Genomic DNA, 25,724 nt, shown 5'->3' on the forward strand with positions numbered 1-25,724 from the left:
ACACAAAGTCGTGTCCGAATTTTTCGCAACGAACACACCCGATCCACTCCATTGGACCCGATTCTCATGTTTTGGGGAATAACGGACCGTTTCGTTACTGCACGAAAGCCGATGCAAACCTGCTGAACTAGCACAATTAACGCCCAAGTTCGCTAAACGAAGTTGCGTTAAAATTTTTCGCAACGAACGCACCGGATCCACTCCATTGGACCCAAAACTCAAATTTCGTGGCGTTTCGGACCATTTCTTTACTACACAAAAGTCGAAGAAAAACTTGCCGAACTAGCACCATTAATGCACAAGTTCGCTAATCGAAGTTATGTTGGAACTTTTCACAACGAACGCAACCGATCCACTCCATTGGACCCAAAACTCATATTTTGGGGCATTTTGGACCGTTTCGTTACTGCACGAAAGTGGATGCAAAACTGGCCGAACAGGTGCCATTAACGCATAAGTTCGCTAAACAAACTCGCGTTAGAATTTTTCCAAACGAACGCACCCGATGAACTCCATTGACCCAAAATTCATGTTTTGGGGGTGTTTCGGACCGTTTCGTTACTGCACGAAAGTCGATGACAAACTAGCCGAACTGGCTCCATTAACGCATAAGTTCGCTAAACAAATTTGCATTGGAACTTTTCGCAACCAACGCACCCGATCCACTCCATTGGACCCAAAACTCATGTTTTGGCACATTTCGGACCATTTCGTTACTGCACGAAAGTCGATGCAAAACTGGCCGAACTGGCGCCATTAACGCACAAGTTGGCTAAACGAAGTTGCGTTCAAATTTTTTGCAACGAACGCACCTGATCCACTCCAATGGCCCCAAAACTTATGTTTTGGGGCATTTCGGACCGTTTCGTTACTGCTCGAAAGTCGATGAAAAAAATGGCCGAACTGGCACCATTAACGAACTAGTTCGCTAAACGAAGTTACGTTGGAACTTTTTGCAACGAACGCAACAGATCCACTGCATTGGACCCAAAATTCATGTTTTGGGGGCGTTTCGGACCATTTTGTTACTGCACGAAACTCGATGCAAAACTGGCCGAACTGGCACAATTAACGCCCAAGTTTGCTAAACGAAGTTGCGTTGGAACCTTTCGCAACGAACGCAACCGATCCACTCCATTGGACCCAAAACTCATGTTTTGGGGCATTTCAGACCATTTCTTTATTTCATGAAAGTCGATGCAAAACTCGCCGAACTGGTGGCATTAACGCACAAATTCGCTAAACAAAGTCGCGTCCGAATTTTTCGCAACGAATGCACCCGATCCACTCCATTGGACCCAATTCTCCTGTTTTGGGGTGTTTCGGACCGTTTCGTTACTGCACGAAAGCTGATACAAAACTGGCCGAACTAGCGCTATTAACGCCCAAGTTCGCTAAACGACGTTGCGTTGGAATTTTTCACAACGAACGCAACAAATTCGCTCCATTGGACCCAAAACTCATATTTTGGGGTGTTTCGAACCGTTTCATTATTGCATGAAAGTCGATGCAAATCTGGCGGAACAAGTGCCATTAGCGCACAAGTTCGCTAAAAAAACTCACGCTAGAAAATTTCGGAATGAACGCACCCGATCTACTCCATTGGAGCCAAAACTCATGTTTTGGGGGCGTTTCGGACCGTTTCATTACTGCACAAAAGTCGATGCAAAACTGGCCGAACTAGCGCCATTAACGCCCAAGTTCGCTAAATGAAGTTGTGTCGAAATTTTTCGCAATGAAGGCATCTGATCCACTCCATTGGACCAAAAACTCATGTTTTGGAGCGTTTCGGACCATATCGTTACTGCACAAAACTTGATACAAAACTGGCCGAATAGGAACAAATAATGCACAATTTCGCTAAATAAAGTTGCGTTGGAACTTTTCGCAACGAATGCAACCGATCCACTCCATTGGACCCAAAACTCATGTGTTGGGGCATTTCGGACCGTTTAGTTACTGCACGAAAGTCGATGCAAAACTGGACGAATAGGTGCCATTAATGCACAAGTTCGCTAAACGAAGTCATGTCGAAAAATTTCGCAATGAACGCACCGGATCCACTTCGTCGGACCAGAAACTCAGATTTTGGGGGCGTTTCGGACCGTTTCATTACTGCACGAAAGTCAATGCAAAACTGGCTGAACTAGCACCATTAACGCCCGAGTTCGCTAGACGAAGTTCCGTTGGAACTTTTTAAAACGAACGCAACCGATCCACTCCACTGGACCCAAAACACATGTTTTGGACCATTTCTGACCGTTTTTGTTACTGCACCAAATGATGCGAACCCGTTAGGGTTTGTTCAAAAAGTAGAACAAGCAACTTAATTGCAAATATGGAGATAAGAACCAATCTGAAATCATAAAGGTGGGATTCTAAATCGAGTAGAATGGATGGTCTAGCCGACACATACGTCTACAAGCAAGTAGCAATGGCTAAACTTTCAACAAAACAAAATCCAATCTGTTTGTGGTGGCTATGGAGGTATATGAGAGAGTATAGGATGACCAGAACATGGTGGAGGTCGTTCCTAAACTCTAGGACGTGCCCCTGTTGGGCCCCACTTGATACACACCCCATCGGGCCAAAATCAGGTATGCAGCACCGTGGACAGAAAAGGTCTTTGTAGTAAATCAACGATTGCAGCCGCCTCAGAGAAGATATGGACATGAGTCTGGATCCATATGAAAGTAGACTTTATAAGCTTTCCGTGAAGTCCAAGAATTCCCCAAGCAGAGTCCGTATGATGTCATGGCAGCAGTTACAACTTGGTTCTGTCCTGCAGTCCGAATCCAACATCCAAAACGTGTTGGATTTGGACTCTTCCTTTCCTTGCACCAAAAGTGACGTGGTGGCCTGGTGGAGAACATTGGGAAGACTTGGGCTTGGTCCCCAATAAATTTCTTTGGTCCTCCATATTTTCCATATAATTTTCACACACGGTTTTATCTAGTCAAGTAATTCTGAAAACGAGAATGCACAGAAATCATAGTGCAGCATTAATTGTTCAAATATATCAAATTTAATCTTGATATAGAGTTGATTCACCTTTGAACAAGAAGGCACTAATATGGTCGTATCCATGCTAGTGATGTCCTCATCACCAAAGTCGATGCAAAACTGGCCGAATTAGCGCCATTAACGCCCAAGTTCGCTAAACGAAGCTGCGTCAAAATTTTTCGCAACGAACGCACCTGATCCACTCCATTGGACCCAGAACTCATGTTTTGGGGCATTTCGGACTGTTTCATTGCTGCACGATACTCGATGCAAAACTGGCCGAACAGGCACCATTAATGCACAAGTTCGCTAAACGAAGTTGCATTGGAACTTTTCACAACGAACGCAACCAGTCCACTCCATTGGACCCAAAACTCATGTTTTGGGGCGATTCGGCCCGTTTCATTACTGCACGAAAGTTGATGAAAAACTGGCCAAACAGGTGCCATTAACGCACAAGTTCGCTAAACGAAGTCATGTCATAAAATTTCGCAATGAACGCACCTGATCCACTCCGTTGGACCCAAACTCATGTTTTGGGGCGTTTCGGACCATTTTGTTATTGTATGAAACTCGATGCAAAACTGACTGAACTGGCCCCATTAACGCACAACTTCGCTAAACCAAGTTGCATTGGAACTTTTCGCATCGAGTTTCGTCCCTTCCTAGTTCTAGGCAATCCCAACATGAAATCCATAGAAATATTGTCCCAAGGAGCACTAGGAACTGGTAAAGGCATATACAAGCCATGCGGATTTAAACGTGACTTAGCTTTTTGATATGTAGTGCAGCGTGCAACAAATCGCTCCACATCTCTTCTCATTTTTGACCAAAAGAAATGACCAGCAAGTACATCCTCTGTCTTCTTTGCACCAAAATACCCCATCAAGCCACCTCCATGCACTTCCTGTAACAACAACAAACGAATGGAGCTAGCTGGAATGCATAGCTTGTTAGCTCGAAACACAAACCCATTATTGACGACGAATTTGTTCCATGCTTTTCCATCCTTAGAATGCAGCAAGACATCCTTAAAATCAGCATCATTCACATATTGTGTTTTAATTGTGTCCAAACCAAAAATCTTGCAATCAAGTTGTGTCAACAAAGTATATCGCCTAGACAAAGCATTAGCAATGACGTTCTCTTTCCCTTTCTTGTGTTTGATGACATAAGAAAAAGATTCAATGAATTCAACCCACTTAGCATGTCTACGGTTCAGCTTTCCTTGACTACGAATATGTTTTAAAGATTCATGATCAGAATGGATAACAAACTCTTTGGGCCACAAATAATGCTGCCATGTTTCTAATGTGCGCACAAGAGCATACAATTACTTGTCATAAGTAGAATAATTTAGAACAGGTCCGCTCAATTTCTCACTAAAATATGCAACAGGCTTACCATCTTGTAACAAAACACCACCCAAACCAATTCCACTAGCATCAAATTCAAGCTCAAAGGTCTTATTAAAATCAGGAAGTTGGAGGAGAGGTGCATGTGTCAACTTATCTTTCAACATGGTGAACGCATTCTCTTGTGTGGTGCCCCAAGAAAAAGGCACCCCCTTCTTCGTGAGCGCATTCAACGGTGCCGCAATGGTACTGAAATCTTTCACGAAGTGATGATAGAACCCAGCAAGTCCTAGAAAACTCCGTACCTGTGTGATGGTCTTTGGTACAGGCCATCCCTGAATAGCTTCCACCTTGGCTTGATCAACTTCAATTCCCTGTGAAGTGACAACATAGCCAAGAAAAGGTACTCGATCTGTGCAAAAGACGCACTTCTTGATGTGAACCCGTTAGGGTTTGTTCCTGATCTTTTGATGAGAGGCGTGGAATAACTCAATTGATGGGGGAGATGACGTTCACGGCCCGACTACAGCCTTCCAAGGATGCTGCACCTTAGCAACCGATACACCACCTCCTTTGGTTGCCGCGATCTTGTGGAGCGCGACACCCGGCCACTAGGGCACTCGTCCTGCAAGCAATCGAAGAACTAGCAAGAACAAGTAGAACAAGTACTAAAATTATGAGATATAATTGAAGGTCTCAAACCAAATCTCAATTACGATGGGGTTCCGAAAACAAGTGGACGGGCGGCTGGATCAGCACGCGCGTCTACAAGGAAGTAGCAAAAGCTAAACTTGCATCTAACAAAACCTGAGTGTTCTTGATGGTGGCTAAAGGTTATAAAGAAGTGGGAGAATGCCCACAACGGTGCTGGGGTCGTGTTCCAACCCTAGGACGTATCCGTCTTGGACTCAACTTGATGCACGGCCCGTTGGGCCAAATTAGGGTGACGCAGCACCGTGGCTGAAAAGGACTCTATAGTAAATCTAGGATTGTGGTTGACTCCGAACAGATATGGAGGTGATTCCGGATCTGTTGGAAAGTAGATTTGATAAGCTTTCCAGAAAGTACTCGACTGACCAAAACGGAGTCCGGATGAAGTCGTGGCAGCCATCACAAGTCATATCTGTCCTGCAGTCCGAATCCAGCCTGCGCAATGCCTCTTCCCTTTTGATCCAATCCATTGTTCCTGAGTAAAACAAGAGAGCACGTGTCTCCAATCTCTAAATATGATGAACCTGAGCTTAAGAGTGAACTTACTTGATGGGTAAGCCGACGAGCACGAGTGCGAGTAATAGGACCAAGAGGTGTTGTTGAAGTAGATACTAGTGTAGGTGTGGATGTATCGTTAGTGGCGATGTCCTCATCATCCTCCCCTTTTTGCATTTGAGTCATCCTCAACTCAAGCTCATCATCCTCTCCCAAATATGGCTTCAAATCTACAATGTTAAATGTGGGACTAACCCCAAAATCCACAGGCAGGTCTAGCTTATATGCATTATCATTTATTCGTTCTAGCACTTTAAACGGTCCATCAGCTCGAGGCATCAATTTAGATTTTCTCAAAGCAGGAAACCTATCCTTTCTCAAGTGCAACCAAACCAATTCACCAGGTTCAAAAATCAATTGCTTTCTACCTTTATCACCAGCAAGCTTATACTTAGAATTCATGCGCTCTATGTTTTCTTTAGTTGTTTCATGCAGTTTTAACACCAGTTGAGCACGTTGCTTAGCATCAAAGTTCAATTTTTCAAAAGTGGGCAAAGGCATTAAATCAATAGGAGCACGAGGAATCAAGCCATAAACAATCTCAAAAGGGCACATCTTTGTAGTAGAATGCATGGAACGATTATAAGCAAACTCAACATGAGGCAAACATTCTTCCCACAACTTAATATTCTTCTTTAAAACAGCCCTTAACATGGTAGATAAGGTTCGATTAACAACTTCAGTTTGACCATCAGTTTGGGGATGACAAGTGGTAGAAAATAGAAGCTTAGTTCCTAATTGTGCCCATAAAGTTCTCCAAAAGTGGCTAAGAAATTTGGCATCACGATCAGAAACAATTGTGTTTGGCACACCATGCAAACAAACAATTTCTCGAAAGAACAAATCAGCAACATGTGTAGCATCATCAGTTTTATGACATGGAATAAAGTGTGCCATCTTGGAAAATCTATCCACAACCACAAAAACGCTATCACGTCCCTTCCTAGTTCTAGGCAATCCCAACATGAAATCCATAAAAATATCCTCCCAAGGAGCACTAGGAACTGGTAAAGGCATATACAAACATTGCGGATTTAAACGTGACTTAGCTTTTTGACATGTAGTGCAGCGTGCAACAAATCGCTCCACATCTCTTCTCATTTTTGGCCAAAAGAAATGACCAGCAAGTACATCCTCTGTCTTCTTTGCTCTAAAATGCCCCATCAAGCCACCTCCATGCGCTTCCTAAAACAACAATAAACGAACGGAGCTTGCTGAAATGCATAGCTTGTTAGCTCAAAACACAAACCCATCATTGATGATGAATTTGTTCCACGCTATTCCATCCTTACAATGCAGCAAAACATCCTTAAAATCAGCATCATTCACATATTGTGTTTTAGTTGTGTCCAAACCAAAATGATGTGAACCCATTAGGTTGATGGGTTGATGGAGACGGCGTTCATAGCCCGACTACAGCCTTCCAAGGATGCTGTGCCTTAGCAACCGATACACCACCTCCAATGGCTGCTGCGATCTTGTGGAGCGCAACATCCGGCCACTAGGGCACTCGTCCTGCAAATGCATGTGTTAGGGCTGCAACTAGTGAATTCACTGATTTTGCTTCCGTTTGGTGGATAGAACATGGCAAGAAAAATCCTAATAACATGCCACAAACTTGGGATGCTTTGAAACGGATCATGAGGGCTAGATTTGTTCCATCTTACTATGCACGTGATCTTTTAAACCAGCTGCAGCAGTTAAAACAAGGTACTAAAAGTGTAGAAGAATACTATCAAGAGCTGCAAATGGGCATGCTACGCTGCAATTTAGAGGAGGATGTGGAACCTGCTATGGCTAGATTTTTGGGAGGGGTTAAACCGGGAAATTCAGGACATCCTTGCTTATAAAGAGTACACTAACATAACCCGTTTGTTCCATCTTGCTTGCAAAGCTGAAAGGGAAGTGCAGGGACAACGTGCAAGTACCAGGACTAACATTTCTGCAGGGAGGAATTTTTCCACGCAGCCCCGCTCAAGCATTCCATCAACTGGACGTGCTGCTGCACCTTATTCATCGTCAGCTCGAACAGCAGCCCCACCTTCTAGCGACAAGGCCCGTGACAACCCTGCAAATTCAGCAGCAAAGACAACGCAAAAACCTGCTGCAACCACTTCATCGGTGGCATCCACAGGTAGAACAAGAGATGTTCAGTGCCACCGCTGCAAGGGATTTGGACATGTCATGTGTGACTGCCCAAGCAAGCGTGTTTTGGTGGTCAAAAATGATGGTGAGTACTCATCTACTTGTGAACTTGATGAAGATATACTTGCATTGCTTGCGGCTGACCATGCAGGAAGTGAGGGCTGCTCAGAAGAACATATTAATGCAGCTGAAGCCGACCGCTATGAGAGCCTAATTGTGCAGCGTGTGCTGAGCGCACAAATGGAGAAAGCGGAGCAAAATCAGCGGCACACATTGTTCCAAACAAAGTGTGTCATCAAAGAGCGTTCATGTCGAGTGATCATCGATGGAGGTAGCTGCAACAACTTGGCCAGCAGCGACATGGTGGAGAAGCTTGCGCTAACCACCCAACCACACCCGCATCCATATTGCATTCAATGGCTGAATAACACCGGTAAGGCAAAGGTAACAAAACTTGTGCGAATTAATCTTGCCATCGGATCCTACAAAGATGTTGTTGAATGTGATGTTGTGCCAATGCAAGCATGTAGTATTCTGCTAGGAAGGCCATGGCAATTTGATAAAGATTCTATGCATCATGGTAGATCAAATCAGTATTCCTTCCAATACCATGATAAAAGGATTGTGTTGCATCCAATGTCTCCTGAAGCAATTTTAAAAGATGAACTTACTAGAGCTAGTAAAATGAAGAATCAGGAACAGGCTAAAAGTGAAAATCAGATTGTGGCAAATGAACTTGAGAAGCACAAAAAGAGAAGTGCCAAATCTGTTCATGATAACAGAAATGAGATCAGGCTGAAAGGGGCATGTTTCATTGCTACTAAATCTGATTTGGATGAGATTGATGCTACCACTGTTGTTTGCTACGCCTTGATTTGCAAACAAACCTTGTTTTCACTTCAGGACATACCTCTTTCCTTGCCCCCTGTTATCACTAATCTTTTGCAGGAGTATGCGGATGTTTTTCCAAAGGAGGTGCCACCGGGGCTGCCACCAATTCGTGGGATTGAGCACTAGATTGACCTTATTCCTGGGGCCTCCTTGCCCAATCGTGCACCATACAGGACCAACCCTGAAGAAACTAAAGAAATTCAGCGCCAAGTGCAAGAATTGCTCGACAAAGGTTACGTGCGTGAGTCTCTGAGCCCCTGCGCTGTTCCTGTCCTTTTGGTTCCTAAGAAAGATGGATCTTGGCGCATGTGTGTAGATTGCCGAGCGATTAATAACATAACAATCAGATATCGTCATCCTATCCCTAGGCTAGATGATATGCTTGATGAATTGAGTGGCTCAATTGTGTTCTCGAAAATTGATTTGCGTAGTGGTTACCACCAGATTCGCATGAAATTAGGAGATGAATGGAAAATAGCGTTTAAAACTAAATTCGATCTATGTGAGTGGTTAGTCATGCCTTTTGGTCTCACTAATGCACCCAGCACTTTCATGAGATTAATGAATGAAGTTTTACGCGCTTTCATTGGCAGATTTGTTGTGGTATATTTTGATGACATTCTGATCTATAGCAAATCACTAGAAGACCATCTTGATCATTTGCGTGCTGTTTTGGATGCTCTCCGTGATGCACGTTTGTTTGGTAACCTTGAGAAGTGCACCTTTTGCACAGATCGAGTCTCTTTTCTTGGCTATGTTGTGACACCGCAGGGAATTCAAGTCGATCAAGCCAAGGTTGAAGCCATTCACAGCTGGCCGGTTCCCACAACGGTCACCCAAGTGCGAAGCTTTCTAGGACTTGCTGGATTTTATCGTCGCTTTGTGAAGGACTTTAGCACCATTGCAGCCCCGTTGCATGAACTCACTAAGAAGGGTACAACCTTCACTTGGGCTGCAGCTCAACAGGATGCTTTCAGCGTGCTCAAAGATAAGTTAACTCATGCACCCTTGCTCCAACTTCCAGATTTCAATAAAACATTTGAACTTGAATGTGATGCTAGTGGAATTGGGTTGGGTGGCGTGCTGCTGCAAGATGGTAAGCCTGTAGCATATTTCAGTGAGAAATTGAGTGGACCTAGCTTGAACTATTCTACTTACGATAAGGAATTGCTTGCTTTAGTTCGAACTTTGGAAACTTGGCAGCACTATTTGTGGCCCAAAGAGTTTGTTATACATTCTGATCATGAGTCCTTAAAACACATTCGAAGTCAAGCAAAACTGAATCGTAGGCATGCTAAATGGGTTGAATTCATTGAATCTTTCCCTTATGTCATCAAACACAAGAAAGGGAAGGAGAATATCATTGCTGATGCTTTGTCTAGGCGTTACACTATGTTGTCCCAACTTGATTGCAAAATTTTTGGCTTGGAAACGATCAAAGCACAATATGCTCATGATGATGATTTTAAGGATGTGTTGCTGAACTGTAAGGAGGGGAAAACTTGGAACAAATTTGTCCTAACTGATGGGTTTATTTTTAGAGCTAACAAGCTATGCATTCCGGCTAGCTCCGTGCGTTTGTTATTACTGCAGGAAGCACATGGAGGGGGGCTGATGGGACACTTTGGTGTGAAGAAGATAGAAGACGTTCTTGCTGATCATTTCTTTTGGCCCAAGATGCGGAGGGACGTGGAGAGATTTGTTGCTCGCTGCACAACATGCCAAAAAGCTAAGTCACGCCTTAATCCTCATGGTTTGTACACGCCTCTACCTGTTCCTAATGCACCATGGGAGGATATTTCAATGGACTTTGTTTTAGAACTGCCTAGAACAAAGAATGGGAGGGATAGTGTTTTTGTGGTTGTGGATAGATTTTCTAAGATGGCACATTTCATACCATGTCATAAGACCGATAATGCTACTCATGTTGCTGATTTGTTCTTTCGTGAAATTGTTTGTTTGCATGGTGTGCCAAACACAATTGTTTCAGATCGTGATCCAAAATTTCTTAGTCATTTTTGGAGAACTTTGTGGGCTAAATTAGGTACTAAGCTGCTATTTTCTACTACATGTCATCCCCAAACTGATGGACAAACTGAGGTTGTGAATAGAACTTTATCTACCATGCTTAGGGCTATTTTGAAAAAGAACATAAAAATGTGGGAAGAATGTTTGCCTCATGTTGAGTTTGCTTACAACCGTTCACAACATTCTACTACTAAAAAGAGCCCTTTTGAGATTGTTTATGGTTTTGTGTCTCGAGCCCCTATTGATTTGCCGCCTCTACCAACTTCTGAGAGATTGAATTTTGATGCTAAACAACGTGCTGAGTTGATGTTGAAAATGCATGAGACCACAAAGGAGAACATAGAAACCATGAATGTTAAATATAAACTTGCTGGTAGCAGAGGAAAGAAGCATGTCACTTTTGAACCAGGTGATTTGGTTTGGCTGCACTTGAGAAAGGATCGGTTTCCTGATTTGAGGAAGTCAAAGTTGCTTCCGAGAGCTGATGGCCCTTTTAAAGTTGTAGCTAAGATAAATGATAATGCATATAAACTTGAGTTGCCTGCAAATTTTGGGGTTAGCCCCACATTTAACATTGCAGATTTGAAACCATATTTGGGTGAGGAAGATGAACTTGAGTCGAGGACGACTCAAATGCAAGAAGGGGAGGATGATGAGGACATCCCTCCCAACGATACACCCATGCCTACTACGCAGCAAGGACCAATGACAAGAGCTCGTGCACGAGAGCTAAATTATCAGGTAAACTCGTTCCTTGCTTTCCACAAACCATCATCCATGAATGGGGTACTACTAAATTCTTGTGATGCTTTTCTTATTCTTAGGAACATGGGACATGAACCAGATTGGAGGGAGAGCAAACACGACAAGAAAGCGAGTGTGGATGATCAGATCGGACCATACCAGTTCGGACCTCCAGGAAGGGGCAACTTCGGAAGGCCATAACTCTTAGCTCCGAATATTGTTTGAAGCACATGAGTACTTGTTGGAAAGCTGCTGAAGTCTACTTTCAGATGGATCCAACCTCAAAACGAAATTCCAAAGGATTTAAGCAAAATCGCCAAAATGACGTTCAGTCTTCCAGTCTTGGGCTGAGGCCCTTGTATCTAGTTCAGCCCACTAGGGGCCCATTCTAAGTTAGGGTTTACACCCCCCACGCCTCTTGGCTGCCCCCCCACCTATATAAACCACCAGCAGCAACCATTTGACACTTGGATTTTGTTTGGTTGTAAGTTAGCTGTTGCTACTTCCTTGTAAACGCGTGTGTCGATTAGACCACCCGATTTGCTCGATTCAGAACCCCAACTTCGTGTGTATCAGATTTATCCTTTGGGCAAGGTCTGTGTGCTGTTTGCTTGTCCACTTGTTCTTGCTTGTTCTTCGATTTGCTTGCAGGTTCAAGGATGTTCTTGGCACAGCAAGAACAACACAAATTGGAGGCGGTGTAACTGTCGCTAAGGCGCAGCGCAGCCCTTTGGTGTTGTAGTCGGGCAGCACAACGTCGATCCTCCTCAAATCGAGTTATCCCCCACTCTCATCGAAAGATCGGGAGCAAACCCCAGCGGGTTCCATCAGTTGGAGGAGAGGTGCATGTGTCAACTTATCTTTCAACATAGTGAACGCATTCTCTTGTGTGGTGCCCCAAGAAAAGGGCACCCCCTTCTTCGTAAGCGCATTCAACGGTGCCGCAATGGTGCTGAAATCCTTCACGAAGCGACGATAGAACCTAGCAAGTCCTAGAAAACTCCGCACCTGTGTGATGGTCTTTGGTACAGGCCATCCCTGAATAGCTTCCACCTTAGCTTGATCAACTTCAATTCCCTGTGGAGTGATAACATAGCCAAGAAAAGATACTCGATCTGTGCAAAAGACACACTTCTCAAGGTTACCAAATAAACGTGCATCACGTAAAGCAGTAAAAACAGCACGTAGATGATCAAGATGTGCCTCCATGGATTTGCTGTAAATCAATATATCATCAAAGTAGACCACAACAAATTTGCTAATGAAAGCACGCAGAACCTCGTTCATAATCGCATGAAGGTACTAGGTGCATTAGTTAACCCAAAAGGCATGACTAACCACTCATATAACCCGAACTTAGTTTTGAAAGCAGTTTTCCATTCATCTCCCAATTTCATGCGAATCTGGTGGTACCCACTACGCAAATCAACTTTGGTAAACACAACAGCACTACTCAATTCATCAAGCATATCATCCAAACATGGAATAGGATGTCGATATCGAATTGTGATATTGTTAATAGCTCTACAATCGACACACGTACGCCACGTTCCATCTTTCTTGGGGACTAAAATAACCGGAACAGCACAAGAACTAAGGGACTCATGTACATAACCTTTGTTGAGTAGTTCTTGCACTTGTCGCTGAATCTCTTTCGTTTCTTCCGGATTTGTCCTGTACGGTGCACGGTTGGGCAGCGATGCACCTGGAATCAGATCAATTTGGTGCTCAATCCCTCGTATTGGTGGCAGCCCCGCTGGTATTTCACTTGGAAACACATCAGAATACTCAAGCAAAACGTGAGCAACAGCAGGGGGCAAAGAGTGCTGCATATCATGAATGGAAATCAAAGCATCTTTGCACACCAAAGCATAGGCAACAGAAGTGGTAGCAATCAAGTCATTAATATCAGATTTAGTAGCAAGCAAGCAAGTCCCTTTCAAGCGTATCTCATCTTGCTTATTAGCAACCGACTTGACAATTTTATTGGTCTCACTTTTAGCTTTGGCAGCTCTAGCAGTATCATCACGCACAATAGCTTCAGGAGACATAGGAAGCAACACAATTTTCTTATCATGGTACAAGAGCAAAAACTGATTTGATCTAGCATAATGCACACAATCCGTATCAAATTGCCAAGGCCTACCGAGCAGAATATGGCAAGCTTGCATAGGCACAACATCGCACTCAACAACATCATGATATGATCCAATTGCAAAATTAATGCGCACCAGCCTCGTTACCTTAGACTTACCATTGTTGTTTAGCCATTGAATGTGATACGGGTGTGGTTGTGGTTTGGTGCTGAGTGCAAGCCTCTCCACCAGTTTGCTGCTAGCCAAATTGTTGCAGCTACCTCCATCAATAATCATATGACAAGAACGCTCTTTAATGACACACTTAGTTTGGAAAAAGCGTGTGTCGCTGATTTTGCTCCGCCTTCTCCATTTGTGCACTAAGCACACGCTGCACAATGAGACTCTCGTAGTGTTCGGCTGCCCCTACATCAATATGTTCGTCTGGTGGTCCCTCATTACCTGCATGGTCAGCAGCAAACAAAGCAAGTGTATCGTCATCAAAATCACTAGCAGAGGAATATGCACCATCATCTTTGACCACCAAAACACGCTTGGTAGGACAGTCACGCAGCACGTGCCCAAAGCCCTTGGACCGATGACACTGGACATCCCTTGTTCTACCTGTGGATGCAACCGAGGAAGCACTAGCGGCTGGCTTCTAGACAGTCTTGGTTGCTGAAGTGGTGGGAGGAGCACGTGGCTTGTCGCTGGATGGAGAAGATGCTGCTGTATGACTCGGTGAAGGAGCTGGTACAGGTGCACGTCCGCCCATAGAAGTAGTCATGCGTGGCTGCCATGATGTAGATTTACCTGCAGAAACATTAGACCTAGCACTAGCACGTTGTCCCTATACCTCCCTTTCAGCTTTACAAGCAAGATGGAACAAACGGGTTACGTTAGTATAATCTTTATACGCAAGAATGTCCTTAATTTCTCTATTTAACCCACCCAAAAATCTAGCCATAGCAGGTTCCTCACCCTCCACTAAATTACAACGTAGCATACCCATTTGCAATTCCTGATAATATTCTTCTACACTTCTAGTGCCCTGCCTCAATTGTTGTAACTTATGTAACAGATCACGTGCATAATAAGAAGGAACGAATCTAGCCCGCATGACCCGTTTCAAAGCATCCCAAGTTTGTGGCATGTCATCAGCATTTTTCTTGCCATGTTCTATCCACCAAACAGAAGCAAAATCAGTGAACTCACTAGTAGCAGCCCTAACACGTGCATTCTCAGGAAAATCATGGCATGCAAACTTTTGATCAACAGCAATTTCCCAAGTAATGTATGCATCAGGGTCATATGTACCATCAAAAGGAGGTATCTTAAATTTAATCTTGCTGAAATCATTATCATTGTTACGTACCTCACGGTGGCGAAAACCACCCATACCTCTATGATTAGTGCGTAGCAGGCGGCGATGGCGAGCGTCTTGTTCATCCTATTCAGTATCAGCAATATATTCATCTGCCCAATCATCACGCTGTTCGTTGGTCTTCGCATGGAGCTCATCAAAACGCCGCAAAAGAGCAGCGAAACTCATGTCAATATTGCCGACCGCTATCTCCAGGCCCGTAAGCTTGGTGTTGGTGGCAATCTGCATAGCCTCCAATTGTCCAATCTTGTCATTCGTCACCTGCATATCATTATCAAGTCCCTCTGTGTGCCGCTTCACTTGCCTTTCAAAATGTTGTATGATGCCCCTGGTACGTGGAGACTGATGCAAGCTATGATCCTCCTCCTCGGAACCTGCCATGGTGAGAAACACAAGGACAACAAGAAAAACAAGTGAAGTAGTAAAATCCCTACAGCTAATAGGGTGTAGCTACTGCAAGGCGCTCACTCTCAACCTGTTGCACAAGTCCTTACCAATTCTTACCTTGCTGCTAGGAGGGGACGGCAACCAACAAGTCCGCAACCGTGGAATGAAGTGTATCAGCGCTGCAGCAACAAGACCTGTGGAGCTATTGTCGGATATGTGGAGTTGTAGGTGGGCTGGAACGAGGAAGTACTAGCACCACGTTAGTCACAAAAGCAAGCTGAATAATTGTTCAATGGTGGTACTATGCTGATCCTAGTCTAGACCGTGCTAGAGACGCGAGCCTGGACACAAAGGAAGTCACAAAGCACCACTCCGAACAGAAGGGAAAAACAAACGCAATGAATTAGCCCCTTGCTTCTTTTTTTTCTTTTCTTTTTTTTAACACTGATCTGTGACAGTTCATGTACTTGTAAGCTAGACATATATTTTGTTAGTGTGAAGAATGTGCTTGTGAGTGTAAAGCTTGTGTGTGTTTATGTGAAGCTTTTGAAAACTTAAAGTGCAAGTAAAAAGGGCATTTTTATAATTACAGAAAAACCTAGGGTTGTTTTTGCAAAAGGTATTTGGATAGGAGGTAACTTCAAAATAAGTGAAGGGTGGTTTTGCAAATATGTTTTTCTTACTTTACTCTCTCTAAAAATTATATATTTATCCAAAAGTTGGATTTGAAATGTATGTGTTGTAGTGTGTAAAAATTTTGGGTAAAGTTGTGAAAATAAGGGTATTTAAGTAATTTTATAAAAGTACAAGTCCTTTTGTGCAAGTAGTTGATTTACAAAAGTAACTTTCAAAGTTACTCAGGACTAAAGTGTAAAAGGTGCAGTCATCATGACATGTTTATCCAATCATTATGATGTGTCTATCCCGTCATTATAACGTGTTATAAATGCTTGCATTTAGGTCCTAAATGTTATAAAATTTCACTTTTTAGGACAAGTAATTCAAATCCAACTTTTGTTCAAAAATTCACGTGTAAAGATATAAGTTTTGAGTTTTTGAACTTGAGCCCTAAAGCAATGTTGTAGAGTTTGAAAAACTCTCCAACTTTCATTTTGGGCATTTCTTCATTAGGGTTCTAGATTAATGAGAAATTATGCTTTACAGAAAGATCCCTACAATTTTTTGAATTTGCGCATAAGTCCTTGGAAAGTCTCCTTTCTCTTTCTCCTCTGTTTCTCTTCTTCCTGGCGCCCTTCCTTTTTCTCCACACCGGCAGCACAGCCCCATCCTTATCTCCACCCCGTTCTTTCCCCCTCTCTCTTCTCTACCGGCCGAGCAAGCTGTAGGCGCGCAGGCGCTGGGCGGCGGCGCAGCGCACGCGCGGCTCGGCTCGGGCGCGGCGCACGCGCGCTCGGGCGAGCGGAGGCGTGCAGGCGAGCCGGCGCAGGCACGCGGGCGGCGCGAGCATGCGCGCGGCGGCGAGCGGAGCGGGGCCGGGGCGTTGGGCCGGTGCGGGCATGCGTATGCGGCTCGGAGTGAGCGCGCGAGACGCGGGAGCAGGCGCATGCGGGCACTGGCGCCGGGCGAGCGCGGGAGCTGGGCAGGAGCAGGCGTTGGAGCAAGCGCGGCGCAAGAGCGGGCACTGGAGTGGCGCGATTCAGGCGACGCAGGCAGCGAGGCCGCGCGTGGGGGGACCAAGCGGTGGCTGGCGACCAGGCGCGCACAGAAGGAGTTATGGTGGAAAGCTTCTGCACGGGATGCGGGAACGCGGTGACCGTATCGAGGACGCAGCCAAGGTGTTCGACGAAATGCTAGCCGCGGGAAAAGTGAAGCCGAGCCTGTGAAGTGGGAGCGGGTCAAGGATGCGCGCGGCTCGGGCATGTGCAGATGCGACGCGGCAAGGCCGAAGCAAGCGCGAGACCGGCAACAGGAGAAGGAGGAGGAGCTGTGCAGGACAACGATGAGCAATTGCGCGGCGTGCAAGACGACGGTGTGCAGGGAAGTCATGCGCGGAGGCAGAGGTGGCGAATATGGCGCGCCGAGATCGGAAAGAGATGCTGCGCAACGGCACGAGGCGGTCGGATGCGCAGAATCTGGTGTAGGAGGTGGCTGAGTGCCGCGGTGCAGCCAGGCACGACGAGCTCTCTCCACTCATGCGGAGGTCGAGGCAAGAGCAGCGTAACGCGGGTCCGACGCGCGATGCAGGACTGACGACCGGCTCGATTCGTTTCCGCAGACGCGTGTGTTTGCAAGGCAACCGACCATGCGCATGCAGGCTGGGGGCCGTTGGTGCAGGAGCAGAGCAGAAGCGGCGCACTGGAGATGCGGTCAAGCGCGGCGATCCTGCAGGAAGCTACGCGGGTGTGCCGGCCATGTGTTAGCAGCACACGTGCGTGAGCAAAGGAGATTTAGCCCGTGAGCAGGAAAACCCTGAGGTTCGCGGAGGAGTTGGCATAGCGAACCAATCCGGCCCTATCGGCTTCTTCCATGAGTCCACGACATCCAGCAGCTCTTACCTTTCACCGATCGTCCGAGCAAGACCACAACACCTCAAGAAAGCTCGTGAACCCTCTTATCGAGCCTCTTCGGATCCTTTTGCCAGAACATCATCGCCGTGGCAAAGCCGATTACCATCATCACGGATCACCGTGAGGAATACCTCTCCGGTTATCCTCCACCCACTACAATCCCCTGGCAAGCTTCTTCGTCTTTTCCGTACCGGAACCTCATCACTATCGAGCACTTCTCATCGCCGACTCTGTTCATCGCGGGAATTCACTTTCCGCCCATTCTTCTCCACAACCAAGGCTACCCCAAGGTTTGTTCTGACCCACTGAATTTTCCTAATACCGGCGACTCCTTTGCCGGAACATCGTCGTTATCTTCCTATTCTCTGTTTTCCCCGACCAGGGACTTAATTGCTTCGATTTAGAAAGTTCTAGGGTGTTCTCTGTAAAATTTCCAGAACCTTCTTTATTTCAAATCAGTGAACTTCTACATTCCATAGAAATTCGTAAGAAGTTCATAAAAATACAAAATCAGTTTTGTTTGAGTCCTTAGGTCAAAGTCTACAAGTTGTATGTTGTGATTTTGAGTTGGAAGTCCTTGATGTGTGGTCTAGGTTAAATATTAGGAAATGTGTGCTTTATTTGTACCCTATGTGATATTCATGTGCTGTAGCTGAAAGGTAAAGCATAGGATATATGTCTTAAGTAGAAATGTGTGATATCTAGTTAATCCTTTCACACGAGTGCTCATATCCCTACCATCAAGACTCTGTCCTTGTTTTGATTGCCGTTTCCTTAAGTTCCTTGTCGTATAAAGATCCTTGTTAGTTCATGTACATCTGCTGCTTATCCAATACATCTCTACAGCTATACTTCAGCGTCGACTATCAGCTCAGGCGCTAAGCATCCGTTTCCTTTGAGTCTATGGTGTTTCTGTGTAACAGCTATCAGCTGATGCTTTTCTTTTGTTATGCTTCTACCATCGGCTGGTTAGCTGATACGATTGATATCTTCTTAATATCGGCTACTGCCGATACAATTTTGTTGTTCTGTCCTACATCGGCTACCACATAGCCGATCAATCTGAGGTGCACACACAATCTTAGGGTTCTTGCTATCGGCCGATCCAAGCCGATTCTAGTTGTTTTCCATATCGGTTATGGCCGATCAATTCTTAGTTTTCCCATCCTTATCCACACACTTCTATCAGCCGATTTATCGACTGAGAGATTGGCTATATATCTATCGGTCACATACCCTCAACCACACTCCAATCGGCTGTACGTCACTCAATTGTTGTGCTGACGTAATCAAGCCGACACAACCACACCTAGTTACCTAGGATAACACTTAAGCACATCTCAGTTAAGACACAACTGCTTTAGGAATCACCCCTCTGCTAAAGTAATCAATGCTTTCATCGATCAATTAGAAAACCGATGCACCTTTCAATCGACTAAACCTCTGTTGTTTCCAATCGGCTCTGTTGTAATCTTCAACGAGTACCGATTCTAATTAGTTGTCCACCTAAAGCTCTATCTAAGTTTAGTTTCAGATCTTTTTGGTTGTTATGTGAATAGTGTGTTATATGAGTGCTGGATTGCAACTGTATTGTGAAGTAAGGTAGTTTTATGTGCACACTTTGAATGAAATGTTGCATTGCATGTAGATACGAGTACTTCCACAACGGTACCTACAAGATCTCCCAGAAGTCTGCAGAGGATGTTTCTGAAGACCAAGTGAACATCACCAAGGGATTAACTGAAGCCCCGAACCAAAGTTCGGAAGATATTGACCTTTCTAACTTCAGCCCCACCAGTAAAGGCAAGCCCCGGACATAACCCACTACTTTATTTACACTGCAATCACCATCTATTTATATATATCTCTATGCATTAAGTTCTTAGGAGTTGTTTGGAAACCCTAGTTGCATTTTTCCTAGGAACCAATGTATTGAATATTAGCACTTGAGTTCGAATAGCCGCTATGCTAATAGGACCGGTAGAAGTCGGGTGATTTCCTGTCACTCGCGCAATTTAGGAGTTGTAATGTTTACATTCCTACAATCACTATAAGGATGACGGACGGGGTCATGTGCAGTACCCTGGAAAGAGATGGTACCCCGTCTATGTTAATAAATTGGTTAAGGTCGTGGTGTGTGCCGATCGGGGTTAAGCGTTTGAAAGTACTAACCACATGCCGTGAGTTTTGGGTAAGCGGCAAGCCTAGTAACCAATCGGCCCGAGGAGTGGACATACCTCCCACCACTCGTCTTGCTTCTTCTGGTTACTTAGTTCGACGTGTGGGAATACGTGTTGCAAGGGCAACCAGGAATACGGGTTTTGTAGTCGCGCTACAGACATATGTCCTGCACTTTGGAAGTGCGTATGGTCCTGCAGTCGCTTGTGGTGGACCTGTCCACGAGTCGGAATGAAAGGCAAACGGTTGCTTCGGAATCATCGTTGGATGTTCCAAGCGTGTGAGTTAGGTTTACCTTGCAAGGTTGAATTCGATTCAGAATCGTCCGCTTCTCACGAAGGTTGAGACTGCTTGATCCCTTTATCACACAGAGTAACAAGAGCAACTATATGATGAGTAATGCTGATGGTTGATGTAAAGAGCTCTACCTTGCTTGAGTAGATATAGGTGCTTATCTAGAATGGATAATCAACTAGAACCTAAAAGCTAAAAGTTGAAATTAAGGATCTACTTTTGTTGCTTTTCAGCTGAAACTAAACCCAGAACCCTTATAAGCCTTCATAACTCTAGTTACATGGCTAAGTATACCATGAAACGGGTAAGCCTTGCTGAGTATTAGTATACTCAGTCTTGCTAGTTACTTATTTTTCAGGTAATGTCTTTGAAGATCCTACTCTTCCCTTGCCTTGGCCCTGTGCTCTTCCAGATGATTGGTCCGTGGAATGGGATCCGTCCCCGGCCAATGCTGATGATGCCGAATGATGTCGTGCCCGGGCTTAGCATGACATCCATCTTGACGGCGTGTTGTGAATCGTCGCGTACGTTTTCCGTTGCTAAAAACCATAACTTTAACAGTTTGTAATGTTTTCTCTAAATTTGAAACTTTGCACTATTGTTGGAAACTCTTGTAATGGAATTCCCTGTGATGTAAAATATGATGGTGACTGTATCTCTGGACTCACCTTCGTGTGAGGTAACCTTATTTGATCCTGTGTATCGGTGGTTTATCAGGACGTTACCCAACAGGCCAAGGGATTATACCGTTTGAAGCACGTTGGAGCCCTCGGGAGTGGACTCGCGTACTTGAACTGGTATAATTCAGGTTGGTTCTGCCACATGATCCTTTATTTTCTTTTTTGTCTTTGTTTTCAGGGGAACCTCAAAAACAGATTCTATGAACAAAGGAATACAAGTGAGCACATCACCACACACACTTTTTCTAGAAAGAGTAGGGGTATACAGGTTATTGCCTCTAGTGCACAGTTCGGACTCAGATTCAACCAGCATCGAATTCAACTCAGACTTAATAACAAAGAGGCACCGATTCCAACTCGGACTTGATAACAAAGAGACACTCAGAATCGGCAACCGCAAGATGAATAAGCTACCCGAATTCAAGTTGGTCTCGGCCAACACACGTTTAACCGATTCCAAGTCGAACTTGACAGCCAAAGTGTATTCTGATTCGGCCAAAACAGTGATGAAAAGGCAGCGTACATGACCAAACGTGACAAGAACTCGAAACTCTAAAGGACTACAACTAAGACCAGCAACTCGACACAACCGAAAACTCAACAAGCCCTAACTAAGCAGTACTAGTAAAGGCTCAAAAGGGTCTATAGGATTGCGGTGGGGGAGAAAAAAAAATCTACTATTTTTGGCTTTTTCTGGACTGTAGGAAAATAAAAATAGCGAAGGATTGGAAGTCTCTTACCGAACAACCTTGCTCTGATTACCAACTGATATGAACCCAATAGGGTTTGTTCCTGATCTTTCGATGAGAGGCGTGGAATAACTCGATTGATGGAGGAGACGACGTTCATGGCCCGACTACAGCCTTCCAAGGATGCTGCGCCCTAGCAACCGATACACCACCTCCTTTGGTTGCCGCGATCTTGTGGAGCGCGATACCCGGCCACTAGGGCACTCGTCCTGCAAGCAATCGAAGAACTAGCAAGAACAAGTAGAACAAGTACTGAAATTATGAGATGTAATTGAAGGTCTCAAACCGAATCTCAATTATGATGGGGTTCTGAAAACAAGTGGACGGGCGGCTGGATCAGCACGCGCGTCTACAAGGAAGTAGCAAAAGCTAAACTTGTATCTAACAAAACCCGAGTATTCTTGACGGCGGCTAAAGGTTATAAAGAAGTGGGAGAATGAACATATTATGAACATTTGATTGATGTGTGGACTTTTTCATTGAACATTTGAAAGTGTATACATATTAATAAGTCATTTACTAATCATGTCATTGAATTTGATTAAAAAAAGCCCATAGATCAATCAATCATGGACCATTAGTCCATCACGGCATCACTCATTCAGTCCTTTGAAGAATATATATGATAAAATAAATAGCAGTAGTTCTCACACTGTCACACAGATCACAGAGCCGCTGTGGGCCACCTTGGGCCATACTGGGCTGAGCTCGCGAGCCGCTCGCGAGCCAGAGCGAGCTGGGTCGGCTCGGCTCGTTGCTCCAACGAGCTAAAATACCTGGCTCGGCTCGGTTCGTTGCTCCAACAAGCTAAAATACCTGGCTCGGCTCGGCTCGCCCCAAGCTCGCGAGCCACTCCGAGCCGAGCTGAGCTGCTTCGAGATCGAGCCGGCTCGCGAGCTCCGAGCTATTTTTCCAGCCCTTGCCTTAGCAACCGATACACCACCTCTGATGGTTGCCGCGATCTTGTGGAGTGCGACATCCGGCCACGAGGGCACTCATCCTGCAAGCAATCGAAGAACTAGCATGAACAAGTACTGAAAATACGAGATGTAACTGAAGGTCTCAAACCGAATCTTAATTATGGTGGGGTTCGGAAAATAAGTGGATGGGCGGCTGGATCAGCACGCGCGTCTACAAGCAAGTAGCAAAAGCTAAACTTACATCTAACAAAATCCGAGTTTTCTTGATGTTGGCTAAAGGTTATAAAGAAGTGGAAGAACAACCATAAGGGTGCTAGGGTTGTGTTCCAACCCTAGGATGCATTTGAATTGGACTCAACTTGATATACAGCCCGTTGGGCCAAAATAGGGTAACACAGCACTGTGGCTGAAAAGGACTCTGTAGTAAATTGAGGATTGCAGTTGACTCCGAATAGATATAGAGGTGATTCTGGATCCGTTGGAAAGTAGATTTGATAAACTTTCCAGCAAGCTCTTGAACGACCAAAACGCAGTCCGTATGAAGTCGTGGTGGCCGTCACAAGTCGTGTATGTTCTGCAGTCCGAATCCAGCCTGCGCGATGCCTGTTCCCTTTTGAAACAATCCATTGTTCCTGAGTAAAACAAGAGTGCACTATCTCCATAGTCTAATTATGATGAACCTTAGCTTAAGAGTGAACTTACTTGATGGGTAAGCCGACGAGCACGAGCACGAGTAATAGGACCAAGAGGTGTTGTCGAAGTAGATACTGGTGTAGGTGTGGATGTATCGTTGGTGGCGATGTCCTCATCAAACGCATCAAACTGTTTCGTTACTGCACGAAACTCGATGCAAAACTGATCGAATTGGCCCCGTTAACGCACAACTTAGCTAAACGAAGTTGCGTCGGAACTTTTCGCAACGCACGCCACCGATCGACACCATTGGACCGAAAACTCATGTTTTGGGGCGTTTCGGAACATTTTGTTACTGCACGAAAGTCGATGCAAAACTCGCCGAACTGGTGCCATAAACGCGCAAGTTCGCTACACAAAGTCGAGTTCGAATTTTTCGCAACGAAGGCACCCGATCCACTCCATTGGACCCAATTCTCATGTTTTGGGGCATTTCGGACTGTTTCGTTACTGCATGAAAGCCGATGCAAAACTGGCCGAACTAGCACCATTAACGCACAAGTTCGCTAAATGAAGTTGCGTTAAAATTTTTCGCAACAAACGGACTGGATCTATTCCATTGGACCCAAAACTCATGTTTTGGGGCGTTTCGAACCATTTAGTTACTGCACAAAAGTCGATGAAAAACTTGCCGAACTAGCACCATTAACGAAGTTTCGGACCGTTTTGTTTTGTTGAAAGTTTAGCCATTGCTACTTGCTTGTAGACGCATGTGTCGGCTAGACCATCCGTTCTACTCGATTTGGTGGTCAAAAATGATGGTGAGTACTCATCTACTAGTGAACTTGATGAAGATATACTTGCATTGCTTGCGGCTGACCATGCAGGAAGTGAGGGCTGCTCGGAAGAACATATTAATGCAGCTGAAGCCGACCGCTATGAGAGCCTAATTGTGCAGCGTGTGCTGAGCGCACAAATGGAGAAAGCGGAGCAAAATCAGCGGCACACATTGTTCCAAACAAAGTGTGTCATCAAAGAGCGTTCATGTCGAGTGATCATCGATGGAGGTAGCTGCAACAACTTGGCCAGCAGCGACATGGTGGAGAAGCTTGCGCTAACCACCCAACCACACCCGCATCCATATTGCATTCAATGGCTGAATAACACCGGTAAGGCAAAGGTAACAAAACTTGTGCGAATTAATCTTGCCATCGGATCCTACAAAGATGTTGTTGAATGTGATGTTGTGCCAATGCAAGCATGTAGTATTCTGCTAGGAAGGCCATGGCAATTTGATAAAGATTCTATGCATCATGGTAGATCAAATCAGTATTCCTTCCAATACCATGATAAAAGGATTGTGTTGCATCCAATGTCTCCTGAAGCAATTTTAAAAGATGAACTTACTAGAGCTAGTAAAATGAAGAATCAGGAATAGGCTAAAAGTGAAAATCAGATTGTGGCAAATGAACTTGAGAAGCACAAAAAGAGAAGTGCCAAATCTGTTCATGATAACAGAAAATGAGATCAGGCTGAAAGGGGCATGTTTTATTGCTACTAAATCTGATTTGGATGAGATTGATTCTACCATTGCTGTTTGCTATGCCTTGATTTGCAAACAAACCTTGTTTTCACTTCAGGACATACCTCTTTCCTTGCCCCCTGTTGTCACTAATCTTTTGCAGGAGTATGCGGATGTTTTTCCAAAGGAGGTGCCACCGGGGCTGCCACCAATTCGTGGGATTGAGCACCAGATTGACCTTATTCCTGGGGCCTCCTTGCCCAATCGTGCACCATACAGGACCAACCCTGAAGAAACTAAAGAAATTCAGCGCCAAGTGCAAGAATTGCTTGACAAAGGTTACGTGCGTGAGTCTCTGAGCCCCTGCGCTGTTCCTGTCCTTTTGGTTCCTAAGAAAGATGGATCTTGGCGCATGTGTGTAGATTGCCGAGCGATTAATAACATAACAATCAGATATCTTCATCCTATCCCTAGGCTAGATGATATGCTTGATGAATTGAGTGGCTCAATTGTGTTCTCGAAAATTGATTTGCGTAGTGGTTACCACCAGATTCGCATGAAATTAGGAGATGAATGGAAAACAGCGTTTAAAACTAAATTCGGTCTATATGAGTGGTTAGTCATGCCTTTTGGTCTCACTAATGCACCCAGCACTTTCATGAGATTAATGAATGAAGTTTTACGCGCTTTCATTGGCAGATTTGTTGTGGTATATTTTGATGACATTCTGATCTATAGCAAATCACTAGAAGACCATCTTGATCATTTGCGTGCTGTTTTGGATGCTCTCCGTGATGCACGTTTGTTTGGTAACCTTGAGAAGTGCACCTTTTGCACAGATCGAGTCTCTTTTCTTGGCTATGTTGTGACACCGCAGGGAATTCAAGTCGATCAAGCCAAGGTTGAAGCCATTCACAGCTGGCCGGTTCCCACAACGGTCAC

Source organism: Panicum hallii, chromosome 1 (genome assembly GCF_002211085.1).
Source record: "Panicum hallii strain FIL2 chromosome 1, PHallii_v3.1, whole genome shotgun sequence".
Lineage (NCBI taxonomy): Eukaryota > Viridiplantae > Streptophyta > Magnoliopsida > Poales > Poaceae > Panicum > Panicum hallii.